Here is a 21,793-nt window from a genome sequence, read left to right as displayed (position 1 = left end):
TCTCACACATACTCACATAATACATCTCCATAATAGTGGTTAGATGGTTCCTTAAATTATATGCAATTGTGCCCAATATCTAACCTTGGCCATGACTCAAATATGAAAAAAACAGCCAGAGAGGACCTTCAAAATGTCAGCAACAAAGAGCAAGTTGAAGTCTTGCCCCCAGATTTACTTGTTCTATATATTTACCCCTTTTCCCAGGAGATGTGTCTTCAATGAGGCACTTTTTATCTGCTGTAGCCACTTAAAATGCTTGGAGTATTCTAAGTATTATAATGCCATGTTGTGCAATGAAATGTTGTGGGTCACTTGACTAATTAAAGGAGTTAATTGTAAGCTGTTGAAAGGACACGATGCTCCACCATTGAGGTCTCTAGATTTTCGAATAAACTTACCTGTTTTCCCAAAACGGCTTCGGAAATAACTACAAATTGATTGGCAACGATTTGCTGATAGAGATCGCAGGAACATAGGAATCCATGTTGGCTGCACTAGAAGGTTATCGTCGGATTGAGTTTCACGACTGTGGAGCTCCTAAAACTGAGTGTTTTCCTACTTAACACTGAGTTTTAGGTTGCTACTTCATCAACCACCTTCGTGTTACTATAACGTGACAGTAGCAGTATCCTGTGGGCAAATCAGTGCTGATGTACAGTATAAGCGGTCAATGTGCATATGCTAGAAACACAAGGGAAGTTTCTGTGCATTTATTACATTCATGTGGGAGCATCTTGTCTTGGAAACAGCTTACAATCAAGTGACCCCCAACATTCCATTGCATAACATGACATCATAACTGTTAGGATCTCCTTCCAAATACGACTGGAAGCTTCTGTCGTAAGCAGACTTCAAATTTATTCACAGATGAAATACTGTGCCTGACAAGCCAGACACCAACAGTCCCAGTCCTCCCAACCACCTCCGAACCTTATTATGTCACAAGGCGCTTTTCTTACATAAATTCATTCCATCCCCTTGAAAGATGCTGCAAGCATGAACACACAAGGCCAAACACATTATGACACATTCCCTTCCCTTCACAAACGTGGAAACGTGGAACAGACACATGAAGAGCATTTTGAGACACAAGCAACAACAAAAAGGTAAACCACATGACACACAAGGGAAATGACGTACCATCACCCAGTCAACGATACTAAAACCCCACTAACCACACAGAAAATCCCCTAACCAACCTGGTGGCCTACATCATCTTCTTACCACTACCTGATTATCACATGTATCAAGGCCATTCCTGGCAACCTGAGTTTCTATTCTAACCTCCCATTCACCAGCTGTACTTGCTTGAAAATCACCATCATCCATCACCATTCACCCTGAACAAGACCCATAACCTTTTTCCAGCACTGGTTGACTTACACCTTCTTTCTGGAACAGAGCCCCTCTTCTCAGGTGCCACGTCTGATCATTGTCCAACTTCACCCAGTTTCCTCCAACAACCGTCACTCTGTAGGGACCCTGAAACTTCGACAACCCTGGTCTCACTTCTCTTGGCTTAACCTTAACCCAATCTCTCACACTAATCATGCCTTCATTTTGACCAGAATCCACATCTCTTACCACTTTCTCAATACATGCTTCCCACAATCATGAAGGAAACAACTTGGCCCCTGGTTTTCTACCCCTCAAAAGGAGCTTTCCCAGTGGCTACGTTGGGTGTTGTCCGATACGCTCACAACATCTCCTTTACCGCATTCTGCACACTCAACCCTCCCTTGTTAAATAATTCCATAGTTCCTTTGATCTAGTGGTTTACCCTTTCCACTTGACCATTTCCTTGAGTGTTATATAATGAGGTTCAAAAGTGCTTCACACCAACATCTTCAAGAAGTGTCTTCACCTCGTAGAAGTGAGCTGTCTGCCATTGTCGGTGACAAGTTTGGAAGGAATACCTTCTCGCCTAAAAATTTCTTCTAGCATGGCAATGGTGGACTTTGTGTTCACATTCCTCATAAACACCACTTCAAACCACCGCGATTTGGCATCTACTAGGACAGCAGCAAACCTCTCCTATTCAGGCAAAAATCTAAAAAGCCCAATAAAATCAAGGCTAATTTTTTCCCAAACAAAATCTTTTTCTGACATATGCTGTTTATCTCCCATGACACCCATTCCTACTCTCAACCTTTTTACATTCCACACACCCCTCTACCCTTTGTTTGACCTCCCTGTCCATAATGGGCAACCAGAAATCCTCCTTCAGCGTACAAGTCTGCCCCATGTGATCTTCTTGTGCTAACCGCATGTGTTTGTTCCTTACTCCACACGGAGGTACAAATCTTTCACCCCTCACAATGAGTTTGCTCCCACTCAAAGACAATTCCTCAACTACCATATGATACGGTTTTGTGGCATCTGAATATGTGGTCTCCCTTCGAACTCTCTTAATCATTCTCGTCACTGCCTTAAGTTCCTAATCCTCATTCATGGCTTTCGTACACTCTTCCATTGAAACTGTTCCACGCACATCTTCTATCACATCGTCCACATCCGCTACAACCTGCTTCTTGTCCAGACCACCCTCAACAACAGCTTTATCGGGGAACCTCTATAGGCGGTCTGCCACATTGTTCTCCCAACCAGGAAGAAACTCAATACTACAGTCACAATATTGAATTCTCACTGCTAGCCTAAATAGGGGTCCTGAGTAAATTCGTGGTCCCATTTGATCCCAACAACTTAAGAAATGGTTTATGATCTGTCCTTAGTGTTATCTTCATTCCCCAAAAGAAGGTGCAAATGTGATTGGTCACCCATGCAGAAGCCAATGCCTCCCGCTCAATGACAGAGTAATTCCTCTTGGTTTCTGTCAATGAGCGAGATGCAAAAGCCATGATCCTTTCCACCTTCCCATGTATCTGGGAAAGCACAGCTCCAATGCCGCCTGCACTGGCATCCACAGTTAGTAAGGTTTTTAAATCACATTGAAACAGAACGAATATGTCAGCATTCGAACTACCATGCTTGATTTGCTCAAAAGCTGTTTTTTTAACAACTTCCCACACAAATTTCCTCACCTTCCTCAACAACTCTCTCAATGGCTCTGATTTACCCGCCAATTCTCTCACAAACTTAAATTAATTTTCGACAAGTCTCATGAAGGATTGCAACTTGTCTTAATCATCAGGAGTCTCAGTCGGCCTTCACTATGGCAGTAACACGATTCATTATGGGTCTCACGCCCTCCCCAGCAATGACATACCTCAAATATTCAACCTCTCATACTAAAAATGTACAGTTCTCTTTCCGTAGAGTGAGACCTGCATCCAATAATCAAGACAATACTTCACTTAAAGTGCCATTATGAGTATCAATGCTGTCCTCAAAGATCAATATGTCATCCTGAAAAAAGACTACATTGCTGACCTCAGACAACACATTGGATATGAGTCTCTGAAAAACATTCTCCACTGACGACAAGCCAAACAACATTCTGTTAAATTGAAAAACCCATCTGTGGTGATGAAAGCAGTTAAATGCTTAGAGTCTGGGTGCAACATGACCTGATGATAGGCACTTTTAAGGTCCAATTTCGTGAAATACTCTCTACCAGCCAACAGGAAAATCCATTCTGTAATGTTGGGCAGAGGGAAGTGGTCCATTACCACACTTTGGTTCAAGCTGTGAAGGTCAACACAAAACCTCAATGACCCATTAGCGTTCTTCATTATCAACACTGGAGATAAACATTGTGTGGCCTTAACCGGTTCAATAATACCATCTTGGATCATTTGTTCAATAATTATTTTGACCTCAGCCTGTATTGCCACCGACACCTTCTTAGCTACATGCCTCACTGGAATGGCATCTTTTCTCAAAACTATTCTGTGACAATATTTCCTTGCCAGACCCAACTTGTTCTGGAAGACAGATATAAACTGTTCCAACAATGCATTCATGTCTCCATCATCAACAATCATGACTTGATCAACAGCTCGAAGATTCACTACAATGTTCAAGTCATATTGGTGTGACCAGCCTAAAATTGGTGGACCCTCACTGGCTACGTATACTTTTCCCTGAGTGTGGCAGTCCACCAACTCAATCCTGGCACACAGATATCCTATCACCCAATACTGGTCCCTTGGTAACATTTCAACACAACATAGATGGAACATTGCAGCACATTGGTGGACTATAACACCCTCCCAGGCCATATAAGTCAACAGATGTTTGGGTATGATGGTCTAGAGGAATCCAGAATCAACCATCTAGATAATAATTTTGTTATCCACTTAACAATCTGCTTTGGGACATGATCTTCTTTTGGATACCTCATCCTCAACATCTTCTCTCTCGTCAGAGAAAAACCGTAAGGATTCTGTGCTCCACTACCTCTCCTGTTTCATCTACTGAAGCAACCCTTTTCTTTGCTGTCTTGCACACACGTGCAAATTTGGCCTTCTTCCAACAGGCACGGCACTCTTTGCCAACAGCAGAACAATTCTTTGAGTTACCCAGATGGAAATTACTCAGTCTCAACGTGTGACTTGCTAACGCTCTGCATAATGATTAATACTAGCACAATTGAATGGATAATTTGACCTTATTAACCCAGTTTTCTTTTTGTATAATATGTATATATAAGTAATTTGCCAGTGCCAATATGGCTGACGATGTTTCAGTTTAATCACGTTTATGTTCACTAAACGGAAAAATGGATGTATTTAAATGTGAGCCATGACAGCGTAGTTTATGCTGACCAAGGCTTGGACGAGCTTTATTATTATTGTTGATGAAGTGCATTTATTTTGATGCTTTAAGTCACCATTTGATACGTTCTAGCGGAATATTGAGATATCATGCTTGCTTTCGCGTTATAAGAATGTATGCCCATCCCGGGCTTTATCACTGTTGGTGAATTGCATTTATTGTGATGCTTGATGGTACGTTCAAAGATGGCGGAATATTAACATCCTGATTTCAGGATTCTGTTAGTCTTTCTACCATGTTGATTGTTAACATGAGCGCGAAACATGAATTTAAAACAGGGGCGATGCTGGCGTTCCGAGCTTAACATCGAGAAAGGCGAGTTGCCGAAACGCGTCTGTTATGAGCGCCAAGGGTTCCTAATAAATCATCTTTTGGAACTCTCTCGTGAGTGCTGTCGTCTGTGTTCCGGTATGATTACCGATTGGCTGTGTGGAGCTGTAATTTGATGGCGGGAGCACCCCCGCCGTGACAAGCACCGTTCATGTGTGCGCTGGGCTGGTGCCTAACTCAGGAGCGATACATATATATATATATATATATATATATATATATATATATATATATATATATATATTCACTGAAAAAACCATAGGTTTCACACATGTTATAGTTAGCGGAAATTTTACTGATAAAAAACCAATGAAATTCCCCCGTTATAGTTAGTGCAGGCAACTATAACTCACGCGACCGCAATCCTCTGCTGATGCTAATACTGTATTTAGACACTTATTTGCCCATGTCTTCTTCCATACATTTTTAGCTATACATATATTACAAATTTTTATTTTTTCATAAAGACACATATGTCATCAGCAGAAGATTGCGGTCGCGTGAGTTATAGTTGCCTGCACTAACTATAACGGGGGAATTTCATTGGTTTTTTATCAGTAAAATTTCCGCTAACTATAACATGTGTGAAACCTATGGTTTTTTCAGTGAATTTGCAAGGTTTTTTAAATGCTAATTCCTAACTATAACGTGTGTGAAACCTATGGTTTTTTCAGTGAATTTGTACGGTTTTTTAAATGCTAAGTTACTTTACGCCATTCGTGGCGTGCGCGCCCACTTAACGCAGTTCGTTCCGTGCGCGCACGGTGCGCTTCGCGCACCGCGCGCCCACTTTACGCAGTTAGTGCCGTGCACACACGGTGGGCCCACGTTACGCTACGTTACGCTAGATGGGCCATGTACGCACGATGCGCTTCGCGCACCGTGCGCACATGGAGGACATATGATGCACTTCGTTTTGAAAGGTAATATTTTAATTTTTCGTATATTTTATAAGCCATGCACAAATGGTGCCCTTCGGGCACCATTTGCACACAGGGTGGAGAGAGTGTGGATAATTTTTTTTTTTATTATTTTTTTTTTAAATATTTTAGTTTATCTCAGCTCTACGTACGGTAAACGTAATCGGCGAAATTACCGAAAAAATAAAAATTCCGTTTTTGGCCTTGGGGGATCTTTGGGGACTCCCTCAACATGGCTATGTGTGTGGGAGCTGTCTAAACAGCCCCTTTACATGTTTTTGGGCTTTATATTTTAGAAATCGCTCTCAGTGCGAGAGAGAAAATGGCGGCCGCCGCTTCCTGGTTTCGGCCGATTCGAATGTTTACTAAGATCTAAGAGCCAATCAGAATCGCGCTCGCGTACGGTAAGCGTACCGTAAGCGCACCGTAAGCTGGCTCAGATATATATATTGATTTAAAGGCTATTTTCTCAGAATCTACTGAACAGATTTACACCAAACCTACAAAAGGCACTTCCTTGACCTGAGGACTACCTCTCTGCCAAATTTCTAGTAATTCTGTTCAGCCGTTCGGGCTGTAGCCCTGTCTAAAGGTCCTATGGAAAAATGCATGGGAAAAACGCGTTTTGGGACCCCCCTTTTATCTCAGCTCCCGCTTGACGAATCCCCCCGAGACTTTCAGGGTAGGAGCAGAGCGTAGCGCCCCACCTATTTTGAAAAATTCGCGAGGATTCGTCGACCGGCGCCAAAGTTATTCAAAATAGAATGTTGCGGATTTCCTATGGAAACGTGGTCCTAACTATAACTACCTACTGGCGACCGCCAGTAGGTAATATATATATATATATATATATTCACTTAAAAAACCATAGGTTTCACACATGTTATAGTTAGCTGGACATTTCACTCGTAAAAAACCAATGAAATTCCCCCGTTATAGTTACTGCAGGCAACTATAACTCACGCGACCGCAATCCTCTGCTGATGACGTCAGATATTACATCACTGATGACATATGTGTCTTTATGAAAAATAAATATTTGTAATATATGTATAGCTAAAGATTAATGGAAGAAAACATGGGTAAATAAGTGTCTAAATACAGTGATGTAATATCTGACGTCATCAGCAGAGGATTGCGGTCGCGTGAGTTATAGTTGCCTGCAGTAACTATAACGGGGGAATTTCATTGGTTTTTTACGAGTGAAATGTCCAGCTAACTATAACATGTGTGAAACCTATGGTTTTTTAAGTGAATTTGCAAGGTTTTTTAAATGCTAATTCGTAACTATAACGTGTGTGAAACCTATGGTTTTTTTCAGTGAATTTGTACGTTTTTTAAAATGCTGAGTTATGTATTTATTAATACAAATTTTTTTCAGGTTTTTCACCGTGCGCGCACCGTGATTTATTTATTTTTTTTTAAATCGCGAGGTGCGCGCACCGTGCGTGCGCTGTGGGCGCTCGGTACGCTTTGCGCACCGAGCTCCCACGGTTCGCAGTTCGTACCGTGCGCGCAGGGTGCGTGCACCTCGCGATTTTTAATAAATAAAAAATATTGTTTTTTTCTCCCTTGGGGGTCCTTCTGTGAACCCCCTGACCAAGGCAAGGGGGTCAGGAACTTTCCACTCTGCCCCCTTTTCACGTTCTCCACCTTTTTTTTTCACCCCCTCAGACTGCGAGAGACAAAATGGCGGCCGACACTTCCTGGTTTCGACCGATTCGAATGTTTACCAACATCAAACAACCAATCAGAATTGCGCTCGCGCACGGAAGGGTGCGCGCACAGTGCGCGCACGGTGCGCGCGTATAGATATTGATATGCTTTTAAATGCTATTTTCTCAGGAAATACTGAACAGATTTACACCAGACCTGCAAAAGGCACTTCCTTGACCTTATGGCTACCTCTCTGCCAAATTTCACGTAATTCTGTTCAGCCGTTCGGGCTGTAGCTGTGTCTAAAGGTCCTATGGAAAATAACATGGAGAAAACGCGTTTTGGGACCCCCCCTTTTTTCTCGGCCCCCGCTTGACGAATCACCCCGAGACATTCAGGGTAGGAGTTGAGCGGAGCGCCCCATTAGTTTTGAAAATTTCGCGAGGATTCGTCAACCGGCGCCAAAGTTATTCAAAATAGAATTTTGAGATTTCCTATGGAAACTAGGTTGTAACTATAACTATCTACTGGCGACCGCCAGTAGATAATATATATATATATTCGTCAATCGGCGCCAAAGTTATTCCAAATAGAATGTTGCGGATTTCCTATGGAAAATAGGTCCTGACTATATCTACCTACTGGCGACCACCAGTAGGTAATATATATATATATATATATATATATTCACTGAAAAAACCCTAGGTTTCACACATGTTATAGTTAGCAGGACATTTCACTCGTGAAAAACCAATGAAATTCCCCCGTTATAGTTAGTGCAGGCAACTATAACTCACGCGACCGCAATCCTCTGCTGATGACGTCAGATATTACATCACTGATGACATATGTGTCTTCATGAAAAATATTATAAATATAAATATTTGTAATATATGTATAGCTAAAGATTAATGGAAGAAGACATGGGTAAATAAGTGTCTAAATACAGTGATGTAATATCTGACGTCATCAGCAGAGGATTGCGGTCGCGTGACTTATAGTTGCCTGCACTAACTATAACGGGGGAATTTCATTAGTTTTTCACGAGTGAAATGTCCTGCTAACTATAACATGTGTGAAACCTATGGTTTTTTCAGTGAATTTGCAAGGTTTTTTAAATGCTAATTCCTAACTATAACGTGTGTGAAACCTATGGTTTTTTCAGTGAATTTGTACGGTTTTTTAAATGCTAATTTCTTTATGTATTATTATTTTTTTTATATATTTATTTTACAATAAACTACGTATTAAAATTTATTTATTTTCTTTTTTGAGTTTTTACCGTGCGCGCACGGTACGCGTAGTCGCGGAATCGTTACGCGAGGTTCGCGGAATTTTTCCGTTTACGCCGTGCGCGTACGCTACGCGCATTCCGCGATTTTTTCGAAAAAAAATTAAAATTAATTTTTGCCCTTGGGGGTCCTTCTGGGACCCCCTGACAAAGGCTAGGGGGTCAGGAACTGTCCACCTTTCCCCCTTTTCACGTTCTCCACCTTTGTTTTTCACCCCCTCAGACTGCGAGAGACAAAATGGCGGCCGACACTTCCTGGTTTTGACCGATTCGAATGTTTACTAAGATCTAACAACCAATCAGAATTAAGCTCGCAGCCGGCACCGTACGCATACGGTAAGCTTACGGTACGCGCTCGGAGCGCGCCTATAGATATTTATATTGATTTAAATGCTATTTTCTCAGGAAATACTGAACAGATTTACACGAGACCTTCAAAAGGCACATCCCTGACCTGAGGACCTCTCTGCCAAATTTCAAGTAATTCTGTTCAGCCGTTCGGGCTGTAGCTGTGTCTAAAGGTCCTATGGAAAAATGCATGGGGAAAACACGTTTTGGGACCCCCCTTTTTCTCAGCCCCCGCTTGACAAATCACCCCGAGACTTTCAGGGTAGGAGCTGAACGGAGCGCCCCATTAGTTTTGAAAATTTCGCGAGGATTCGTCAACCGGCGCCAAAGTTATTCAAAATAGAATTTTGAGATTTCCTATGGAAACTCGGTCCTAACTATAACTATCTACTGGTGACCGCCAGTAGATAATATATATATATATATATATATATAAAAATATAAATATATATATATAAATATATATATACATACATACATATATATATATACATATATATATACACACATACACACACACACACACACACACACACACACACACATATACATATTTTCACTGAAAAAAACAAAGGTTTAAGGGACATTATAGTTAGGTGGAAATGTCAGTTAAAACATACTATTTTAAAGGAACAAAACTACTGAAATTCACTGCTAACTACCTCACACACTACATCAATCTTCAGATGTTCTATGATATCACTAATATTATCACTGCAACATATGAAATAACATCATCATGACCATGTTGTACATGGTGGGGGGCGAGTTATAGTTACTTTAGGCCTGGGTATGTGCTATAGTTACTAAGATAACTATAACTGGTGAGTTTCAGTGTTTTGTGCATTTGAAACAGTATGTTTTAACTGACATTATTACCTTTGTTTATTTTAGTGTGACTATATGTATATATATATATATACATATATATATATATATTCACTGAAAAATCCATAGGTTTCAGGCACGTTATAGTTAGGAATTAGCATTTTAAAAACCTTAGAAATTCACAGAAAAGAACATAGGTTTCAGGGGCGCTATAGTTAGCTGGACTTTTCACTTGTACAAAACCATTGAATTTCCCTGTTATAGTTAGTTCAGCTAACTATAACTCGCGCGCCCGCAATGCACTGCTCATGACGTCACATATTACATCACTCATGACATGGTCAGTGATATCACTGATGACATCACTGATGACATCTCAAATTACATCACTCATGACATCACTGATGACATCATCCAGTGAATGTGTGTTTTTCTGAAAATTAAATATGTTTTATATATGTATATCTCAAGGTCGATGGAAGAATAAATGGGTATATAAGTGTCTAAATGGATGATTTGTTTTTGAAAAATTGATTGTATAACTGACTGATTAAGTATATCCTAGTGAATACATGGCTTAGTGAGTAATGTTTAAATATGATTATATCTGTATCAGTCTCTCACTTTGTGTATAAGTGGCTGCATGGGTTGGTGAGTAGCTACATGAGTGTCTATATAGGTTATTAGTTGGTTTTTTGAGTATCAGTATGTATGTCTGAGTGTCTGTATGGTTCGGTGGGGGGTATTACGTAGGGTGTTGGTGCATGAATGAGTGACTCACTGTTTGTATGTGTTGAAGACAGCACGTGTGCAGGACTGTATGGGTGGATGAGTGTGTGCATGGGTGTGTTGGTGAGTGAATGACTGTCTCAATAGTGCCTTTATGAGTAACTACATATGTTTTAAACTAGTATATGTGACTATTGGTGTATATAAGTGAGTATAAGTGAGAGTGAGAGATTGGAAGAGTTCCTGTATGAATAAGTATGTGTTTCTATAAGTTATTGTTTAAAAGACTAAGTATGTGTAAGTTTGTGTAGAAGTAAGTGTGGTGGTGTGTGTATAACTGTATATGCAAGTAAATGGATGTTTGATTCTTTATTAGCATGAGTGACTATGTGTGTGAGTAACTCTATGGATGAGTGGTGTTGTGTAACAGGATGTATAGGTGAATGAGTACATATGATGAGTGAGTACATGTATGAGTGACTGTATAGGACTGTTGGTGAATGAGTGGATGTGTATGTGGATCTTAGAATTACTGAATAGGTTGTTGTAACTGGTATTGGTATGTCCATTGTTTTGAACATTTTAGTTTCTATTTTTGAATGTGTGTATCAAAGGTTATATTAGGGTGAGAGGAGGTCTGCCACTCTATCACAAGGATGATGTCATAAGTGATGTCATCAGTGATGCCATTTGAGATGTCATCAGTGATGTCATGAGTAGGCCTGGGCAAAATTTCCGTTGCGTTCGCGGAATTTGCGATAATTTGGCATTTCCGCGTTCTGCGGAGAGCGCGGAAATGTCAAAATTTCCGCATTCCGCAGCTTTGCGATAATTTGGTTCTTGCTCGCGCTGTAAAATAATACATTCTCGTGCGCGCGCGATCGCCTTACCTGAATCCCCGCGTTCGCCGACAAGTTTTCCCGATCCGTTCTCCATGAGATGTTGTATTGTTTTAGCCATTTTGCGCATTCAGACAACTGAAAACAAGATGGCCGCGCCCGCGAGCAACCGCAGGGGTAAGTTAGCGACCCGCAACCATGCAAAAAATATCGCGAACGGGCGGGTAAAAAACTTCCGCATCTTCGCGATATTTCCGCTTTTTTGCGGAGATTTTTAACATTTTCGCGATAATTTGCAAAAGTCGCTTTCGCAAATTCCGCCCACCCCTAGTCATGAGTGATGTCACTGACCATGTCATGAGTGATGTAATATGTGACGTCATCAGCAGTGCATTGCGGGCGCGCAAGTTATAGTTAGCTGAACTAACTATAACGGGGGAATTTCAATGGTTTTATCCAGCTAACTATAACGCCCCTGAAACCTATGTTTTTTCAGTGAATTTCTAAGGTTTTTTAAATACTAATTCCTAACTATAACGTGCCTGAAACCTATGGTTTTTTCAGTGAATTTCAAAGGATTTTTAAATGCTAAATTCTAGCTATGCCTACAGAGATAGGACATGTGAAGAAAGAAGAAAAAACGCACAAAAAGAAAAAAAAGAAATGCAGAAAGAAGCAACAGAAGTCGTCAAAAACGAAGAAAAGTGCAGGAAGAAGGATAACGTGCAGAAAGAATAAACAGAAGAGCAGAAAAAAGCCTTGTTGCAAAATCATCCTGTACCCTCAACTTTTTCAGACGGATACTGGTGGTAACTGAGTCTGACTAACCAGTCCTAGAGCCAGTACTATGTTAAAAGACACTCAGAATACGGTGAAAACACCTACATACACTAGGGAACACTATGCGTTGGGGTCCCCCTGTGATTAGCATGACCTCCTCTGTAAGCCCCTAGTATATAATAGGGCAGGGGGATTAAAACTACCTCTTAAAACGCGCCACAGGGCGTGTTTGCACACGTAACCTCAGGCCCCTTCCCCTCCCTTCCCCACTTTGTAAACACACCCTGTGGCCGTTTTAAGTTGGGAGATTAAGTCCCCTTGAATCCTGAGGGTCCCTAGAATCCAACTAGCCCACTAGGTACCTCCAGTAAGCGCCAGAGAGCTGCGTTGCAGAGAGGTGTAAAAAATGGCCTGGACCTCCTCTTTGCAACGCAGCTCAGTGGTGCTTACTGGAAGCACCTGGTGGGCTAGTTAGCCCCCAGGGGTCCTCAGGATTGAAGGGGAATTATTTCCACAACTTAAAACGCGCCATAGGGGGTGTTTGCACACATCACCTCAGGCCCCGTCCCCTCCCTTCCCCACTGTGTAAACACGCCCTGTGGCCATTTTAAGTTGGGAGATTAAGTCCCCTTGAATCCTGAGGGTCCCTAGGGGCAAAATAGCCCACTAGGTATGTCCAGTAAGCGCCATTGCAGAGAGGTGTAAAAAGGGGCACGGCCTGCACCACCTCTCTGCAATGCAGAGCAGTGGCGCTTACTGGAAGCACCTGGTGGGCTAATTGCCCCCCAGGGTCTCTCAGGATTGAAAGGGAATTATTTCCCCAACTTAAAATGGGCCACAGGGCGTGTTTGCACACGTCACCTCAGGCCTCGTCCCCTCCCTTCACTACTGTGTAAACGCGCCCTGTGGCCGTTCTAAGTTGAGAGATTAAGTCCCCTTGAATCCTAAGGGTCCCTAGGGTCAAACAAGCCCACTAGGTACCTCCAGTAAGCGCCACAGAGCTGCATTGCAGAGAGGTGTAAAAAGGAGCGTGGCCTCAGAACACCTGTCTGCAACACAGCTCCCTGGCGCATACTGGAGATACCTGTTGGGCTAGTTGGCCCTCAGGGACCCTCAGTATTGAAGGGGAATTAATTCCCCAACTTACAACTGGCCAGGGGGCGCGCTTGCAAAGTGCTGCAAGGAGGGGGCGTGGCCTCTGGCGCGATGCCGGTCTTTTATTTATTTAATTTTTTTAAGAAGGAGGGCTGTGTGGCCCCCCATCTTTTTCTAATTTATTGGCCCTGGAGACCCCATCCCCCAGTGCCTGCCCCCTAATTTTTTATTGTTGAAAGAAAATTTTTTGGAAGGGGTCCGCGTGGCCCCCATCCCAGGGCCTTAATCGGCCCCAGGGACCCAAACCCCTGGGGCATGGCCTTTTTAAAAAAAAAAATAATTCTTTAGGAGGGGGGCTGCGTTGCCCCCCTCCTCAGGCCACTTATGGCCCCGGGGACCCCATCTCCTGGGGCCGGCCTTTGTTTTTTATTATTTTAAAAAAAAATATATTTATAGAAACACCTAGGACATGCTGGACAAACCGTATGTATCTATCACCATGACGATTTGCGTGATATTCATTAAAAGGCGACAATGCATACAATGAATCCACGTGGAATGTATTTACACCGCTAGTGAAGCTCTGATGTGTCTGACGCCCTACTGTGCCTAATCCCGGCACCCCCGCCGGTGGGTACTCTCCAAGTAGACACCCTTGTCATTTATTTATACAAACATGGGTAGCTATTGACGGGCACATTTAATACACACGCACACCAAGCCATTCAAGGGGGATTTGACAAAAATTCGACCAAAACTATGTAAGAAACCCCCCTCACGGTTAATGAAACACACATCCACCGCCGGATGTGTAATACTTTTTATTTTACTCTCTGGAAAGGAGACAAACCTCACTTGAGAGTCACAGCACGCTCCTGGCTGAGCCCAATGCTGTGTTACACACCTCTGTGTTGTATTCCACCAGCTAGTGCGTATGCTATGACGCTCTCTAGCCCATGTGCACTGTAACACCACCCCGTGAATATGTCATGCCACACTTGCCTTTGCACGGGTTATATTGCCCCATCTAACTTGCCTTCCTCGATGCCTATGTTATAACGCACAGAGCTATGCCATACATATTACAATCTGGGATCCATATCTTTGTCACAGTGCATGTGCAACGTTACACTCCCCAGCACATATTTTATATTACAACTTTAGAGACTAGTTAGGTTACACAACACTACCCTGTGCATATTACATTCCAAGGCGCATATCGCACAGCACGCGCTAGTGCCTGTGCTGTCTCGCGCTCTCCAATGAATCTGTCACTGCGCACAATGTATTGTATATTATATTTCACGCCCCGGTTTATCTTATATCACGCTTTTTAGTGCATAGTTTATACCATACACTATAGGTAGTTTTCATTTTCAATCGTGCTCTCAGGACTATGTTCTATATAACACTGCGTTCACCTACCCTTTTCACGGGCATTACATTTTGCGATGGGGGGTGGAGGGTCAGGGGGTGTTTCTGCCAAGTGAGCCCGGAGTCACAGTCACAAACGTCCTCTTCCTGAATAAAAGTGAGATTATGCTGCATACTTGTTCATATTTTAAGTAGTTCGCACACACACATTTTAAAAACAATAAGGTTCCTAATACCCACCTTCTCTGAACAATTAGCTTGCTGCCCCATCCACCTCCTCCCTATCCTCTGTTGTCTGAATCTATGGACTAGCCTCCTCCCACCTGCCATGCATGGTCTGATGTGCTGCCACTGCCCTCCATTTAGGATGATGTACCAGTCCACTCCTCCTGCCCTCCATTGCCCAATTCTATGCCCCATCATTGACTTCCTGCTTAGCCTCTGTGCTTAGCTTGCTGCCCCTATTCTCCTTCCCCCTGCCCTCCGATGTCTTTGTGCATGCCCCTGCTCCATCCTTTTTGCCCACCATGTTCCATGGACCTGCCACTCCTATCTACTCTGAGTGTTCTGTTGAGCTGCCACTCCCCTCCCACCTGCCTAGCATTGTCAGATGACTGTAACCTGTCCTTGCCACCTCCACCCTGCCTGTCCACATGCCATGCCCCTATCCCCTTCCTCCTGTCCTCCATGGTCCATTTTACTGCCACACCCTTCTGCCCTCCCTGGTCTGTTGTGCTGTAACTGCTCCTCCTGCCTGCCCCGCGCGGTCTGTTGTGAGGCCCCTTCCCCTGAACTCTCTTGTCTGTGCCTAGGTCCTGACCCTCCCTTCTATCCTCCATGGTCCTTTGTGCATGCCCCTGCACCCTCCTTCTTGCCCATCATAGCCATTGTGCTGCCACTAACCCTCCCGCTTGCCATGCATGGTCTTCTGTGCTGCCACGGCCCCTCCCACCTTCCCTGTGTGGTCATCTAGCTGCCCCTGACCCCCTTCCACCTTTCCTCCATGGTCTGTGTGTGTGCCATCATAGTCTCACTGTTGCTCTCCATGGTGCGTCTTGTTTCTAGTGCCCATCCTGCCTGACCTCCATGGTCATCTTGCTGCTCCTGCCCTGCCCCCTTACCCCCAGCCCTCTGTTTCCATGTGCAGACCCCTATTCCCTCCCTCCTGGCTTGTCTGTTCCATTGTAATGCCCCTGATCCGTCCCTCCTGCCCTTTATGGTCTGTTATGCTGCAGCTTTCTCTCCTGTCTGTCCATTATGGTCAGCTAGCTACCATTGCCTCTTTCCCCTCTGTTCTCTGTTGTCCATGTGCATGGTCCTGTCCCCTCCCTATTGCTTTCTATGGATTGTTGTGCTGCACTCCCATCCTGCATGCCCTGTGTGGTGTATTGTGCTGCTGCAAACCCTGATGCCTGCCCTGTAGGTTCAGTTTGGTGCACCTCTCCATGTCCCTCCTGTCCTCTGTTATTCAAGTCCATGTCCCTACCCCAATTTCTCCTGCCTTCCATGATGCAATGTACCATACTTGCGAACATTTTGAACTAGGTAAGAGGGAGATTTTGAAAAAAACTGGGGTATTGATTATCCCCTTTGAGTTACATTGAAAAAGAGGAGATTGTAGACAGGAGACAGATCCAATAAAGCCTATTTGAGCTTAAAAACATTGGACGTTTCCTGGCTGAATCGGGTCTGTTGGCATGTATGGTTGTACTACCACTGCCTCTTCCTTCTGCCCACAATGGTCTATTATATTGCCACAGCCTCTCTTGCCAGTCCTGTATTGTTGGTTTGTTGCCCCTGCCCCCCTTTCCACTGCCCTCCATAGTCAGTTGTGCTGACACTGCCCTTCCTGCCTGCCCAGTGTGGTCAAATTGTTGCCTCTGCACCCTCCTACCTGCCTTCAATTTTCAGAGTCCGTGCCCCTGGCCTCTGCCTCTCAACAGTATCCTAATGAACAACTAGATTGCTAACATTCTATATTTATTACAAAAGTGTGGAACGCCTGACGTCATCTTGATGTAATCAAAACTGTAATACCTAGAGCATTTCCTTTAGAAATTACATATATGAGAGGGTCTTATTTGCATCACAATTATGGTTAGTGCTCTAAAAAACTAAAATGAGGACATATTTTCTGAGTTTTCAAATAGCGACAAAGCACTTTTAGATGATTTGTTATCTTTATGTTTTGTTATCCAGTTGACAACTTGATTAAATGTTGCACTTAGGAGAGAGGATGTGGTGTTACTTCCAGAGCTGCAGACTTTGCACCTGGGGAACCAGGCTGGAGTTTCTGCTTCAGCTCAGCATTCTGTGATTCTGGTCAAATCACTTAATCTCCCCATGTCTACAACCAAAATGAATTTGATCTTGTGTGATATAACCAATGCTCATGTAAAGCACTCCGATACCTGACAAGTCTGCACTATATAAAACTGCAAAAACACAAAAATAAGTGCTTTGCACACTTCTGTCACTGGGCTACATGTGGGCTACATCTAGGTGATATTTGTGCTGCATTTGGGCTCTTTGTCTCTGGTGGCCATCTTGGGAGATTTATTTGTTATGAAGTTTCCTAATTTCCTTATTTACTGCAGTCTCCTCTTTAGGAAATGCTTTCAGTTTTTTACTTTGATTCCATCAAGAAGGTATTCAGATATGTCACACATTTGCCATACATTCTGAATGTTAGCACTCTAGTTGCTCATTAGATCACTGTAGTAAAGCTACTGCTCACCAGGGAAGTCTGCTGCTAGTATTCAAAGTGCATGTTTCACTCTGCATGTCAGAATTTTTTTATGAAATAAAAGAGGGTTTGAGAAGTCAAAATGTGCCCTAATTTTTCTTTCTGCAGCACTAATCATAATTTCTATGGCAAAAAGAACCCCCTCATTTTGTTCCTTTGCAAATTAAATGTTTTGTTTGTTACCACTTTATTCCAATCAAGATGGCTTCAGGTGTGCCATACTTTTGTCATAAGTAAGACTGTTAGTGCTCTAGTTGTTCGTTAGAACACTCTGGGACCTTCTGTCATTGGGCTATACTTGGGCTACATCTGGGTGATATTTGTACTACATTTGTGCTCTTTTGTCTCTGGTGGCCGTTTTGGGAGACTTATTTGTTATGAAGTTTCCTAATTTCCTCATTTATTACAGTCTCCTCAGTAGGAAAAACTTTCAGTTTTTTACTTTGATTCCATCAAGAAGGCATTCAGATGTGTCACACATTTGCCATAAATTCAGAATGTTAGCCCTCTAGTTGCTCATTAGATCACTGTAGCAAAGCTACTGCTCGCCACGGAAGTCTGCTGCTGGTATTAAAAGTGCATGCTTCAGTCTGCATGTCAGAATTTTTTAATGAAATAGAAGAGGATTTGAGAAATCACTCAAAATGTGCCCTAATTTTTCTTTCTACAGCACTAATCATACTTTCTATGGCAAAATGAACCCCCTCATTTTGTTCCTTTTTAAATAATTTTTTTTAAGAGTTACCACTTTATTCCAATCAAGATGGCTTCAGGTGTGCAATACGTTTGTCATAAGTAGGACTGTTAGCGCTCTAGTTGTTCTTTAGAACACTCTGGGAAGCTGCAGTAGAACACAAAGGAATCAACTGACAGTCTCTGCCCTTGTTGGATGTACATGTTTTACTGAGAATGTCAGACTTAATTCTCACATGACTGAGAAAGATAATGTGAATTTACAGAAAATATGCTCTCAGTTTAGCTTATAGATCACCTTCCAAACCTCTGTGGGAAAAGCATGAGAAAATAGTTTTCTCCCAAACATGATTCATGATATCACAGCAGAAGGCTTTTACACATGGTAAAATCACCTTAGAACACACCACAATTCCTAAAAGGAGTATGGTACCATCAACAAATGATTTATAATGTAACTAAAGTCTTAAAACCTTCTATTAACTGCAATGCTTTTTAATGAGGTGCTATAATGCATATTGATTCCAAGATGGCTGCCAACACTTCTTGGATGAAGTACTGACAGCCAATCAGATCTCACGATGAGATGTGTGGTTAGGCTCCGCCCAGATATATATGTGATTTTGATTTTGATTTTCTCAGGAACTACTGAACGTATTTACACCATTTAAGCAAAAGGCACGACTCTGAACCAAGGTCTACCTTTCTGCCAAATTTGGTGTAATTCCGTTCAGCAGTTTGGGCTGTAGCTGCGGCTAAAGGCCCTATGGGAAATTGAATGGGGAAAACACGTTTTGGGAACCCCCTTTTGTCTCAGCCCCCGCTACACGAATCATCCAGAGACTTTCAGGATAGGAGCGGACCGGAGCTGGCCAAAAGTTTTGAAAATTTCACTAAGATTTGTCAACGGGCGCCAAAGTATTTGCTGTGACCTATGAGTTACGCTGGAGCACTAAAAGGTGTATTGATATGGTGCAGAATGATGACAAAAGGAGTGGGGGGTTTTATATTTTCTGTGTAGAAAGAAAACCTTAAAAATACCTGGCTGGTAGGTAAACTGTTATTTATTCTGGCCTCTAGTCGGAATGATTAAAAACAGGGAGAGGGAAGAGTGGATAATTATGTATCTGCCTTCCAAAGGGTTGACATGTTTCAAGCCATCCCCTTGGCTTGTCATCAGTACCAAGGATCCACCTCCTTGATACCACTCCTGTAGTGCTGTTGGCGTTAATAGCTCTCAAAAACTTTGCATGCTACATATTAGAAGGTGGTTATACCTACTTGGGATTCACTGTTTTGTAGTCTGCAATATATAATCATGAGAGGGTTAGTCCGCCAAAGATTTGGCAGTGAAACTTATTTTAACTAACACGTAAATAAAATTTACTCCAAGTATGTGCTGTTAAAACTCATTCTGATCACAACCTCATTGTGTCATAACTAGTGAACTAATTCATGCTGCAAAATAATGGTGAGCACTTCTAGTAAAATCAGTGTACCTTCTGACATACACAAATAGCACATCAAACATAAAAATAAATGTGAGACACATATATTATTTAAAGAAATGTTTTGCTTCGTGGATCTGCCGGTGGTCAAGGTGAGCTTATAGTCACACTCTGCGGGGCAAAGAAACTGTGCTTATCATCTTAGAATCAATTGCCAGAATCTGTACTCAAAGAACATTCCTAATGTCAAATTCGGCTGTGCTGTACTCACCATATCAAAGCATCTCCTCCACCACATTCACCTAAGGTTGGAAACGCACCGGAGTCTGGATATTACAGGTCTCATCCCAGTGTCTAGACTAAATAGTCTGTATCTCTCTTGGGGGTGCGTTCTCACTGCATCGCACTGATCTCCGGTGGGGAAACTAGACCGCCTATCTTAAAGAATGGCGGCCGCAAGTGGAATCACTTCCTGCTTTCACTTGCACCATGGAAAGGAGCCCGTACGGGGCTGAGGGGGTCATTTTTACATATTCTCAACTAAGTTGCAAGAGGGGGGTATTTTCTTTTTCAGAAAAAGGGGGGTTGTCTGAAAAAGTATTTCTGATTTAAAAATATTGATAAAAAGTCATCTGAGAAAGGATTTGTAATAAAAATGATGAGAGATGCCGCTATTATATCCACATGTACATTGTAAATAATATGTTCATGAGATGGTCAGCAGTAAAACGTGGAACATATATTGTCATAGATACTAGTCACTATCATATTAGAGGGTGTACATACGTGTGAGCTAGGGTGCGTCATGTGAAATCCTGTGTTTCTGTAATCATTAGGTGGTCAGACACATTTTATATGTATGTATTTCCCTAGTGTGCATGTGTATATATATTTTATTCTCTCCTGGTATGTAACTCTACCTCCATTAGCCTTTTGTTATATAAGTTAGCTTTATGTATAAGTTGTGATCTGTTTAAAGATTGTAAGTTCAGTGTAGCCTCTTCCTGATAAGGGGTTAGGCAACAAATTGACCCATCGTATATTTTTGTTCAGACCCTTAGTGTGGGTTCTAAGTTTGAACACCCACCATTGTTCTTTCTCTAATAATTTGGACTTGTAGTTTGCTGATTCTGTCAGGTGTTCTAGGACAACCCATTTGCAGTCATGTGCTGTGTGCCGCTTCTCAATAAAGTGGGTTGACATTTTGGTAGTAGAATGTCTGCACCTAAGATTGCTACAGTGTTCGTATGTCCTTGTCGTAACCTTCTGCGTCACCATACCCACATAGTGAGGATTGCAGGGACAGGTTATGAGGAACACTACCCTCTGTGAGTTACAGTTTGTGAGCTATCTAAGTTCCCAAGTGGTGTTGTTATTAAACGTGACTGTTTTCGTGGCTTTAGTTAAGTGGCAGATGCTGCATCCACCACAGGGGTAATAGCCCATGGCGAGGGGTTTAATGCTCCGTGACCTGTCTCTAGTTCCTTTACGGGGCGCCTGTGCACTAGCATATGTCTAAGACTTTGTCCTCGCTTATGTGAGAACGTTGGTTTTGGGAATTGTAAGGTGCCACTGTTAAGGATGTACTAATGCCTGTTGATAAACTTGGTTTCTTGATCAGAAGTTATATTGAAAGTGGTGACACAAATGGATCTGTCTTCTTTCTCTCTTTCAGTGTGGATGTCCAGTAGGGCTTCCCTATAATTGTTTTTAGCCCTTCTCATAGCTCTTGCCACTTTTGAGGATACTTCCTGGCCTTAAGTTTCATTGCCAGCTGTCCTGCTTATACTTTGCAATCCTGTAGGTTTGAGCAGTTTCCTCTCAGCCTAAGGAATTTTGCAAAGCGAAGGTTTTCTCTGAGATGGCAGGGATGAAAACTATCGCACAGGAGTAGGCTGTTGGTTTCTCATATGTCATAGTTCTGAGGGGTGTAAGTCGGATGCTTCCCACATGCGTCGCGACTAGTGCGTTTCCCC

This window comes from Triturus cristatus, chromosome 9 (genome assembly GCF_964204655.1).
Source record: "Triturus cristatus chromosome 9, aTriCri1.1, whole genome shotgun sequence".
Classification (NCBI taxonomy): domain Eukaryota; kingdom Metazoa; phylum Chordata; class Amphibia; order Caudata; family Salamandridae; genus Triturus; species Triturus cristatus.
The sequence above is the reverse complement of the archived record's forward strand: the minus strand, read 5'-3'. Positions refer to the sequence as shown.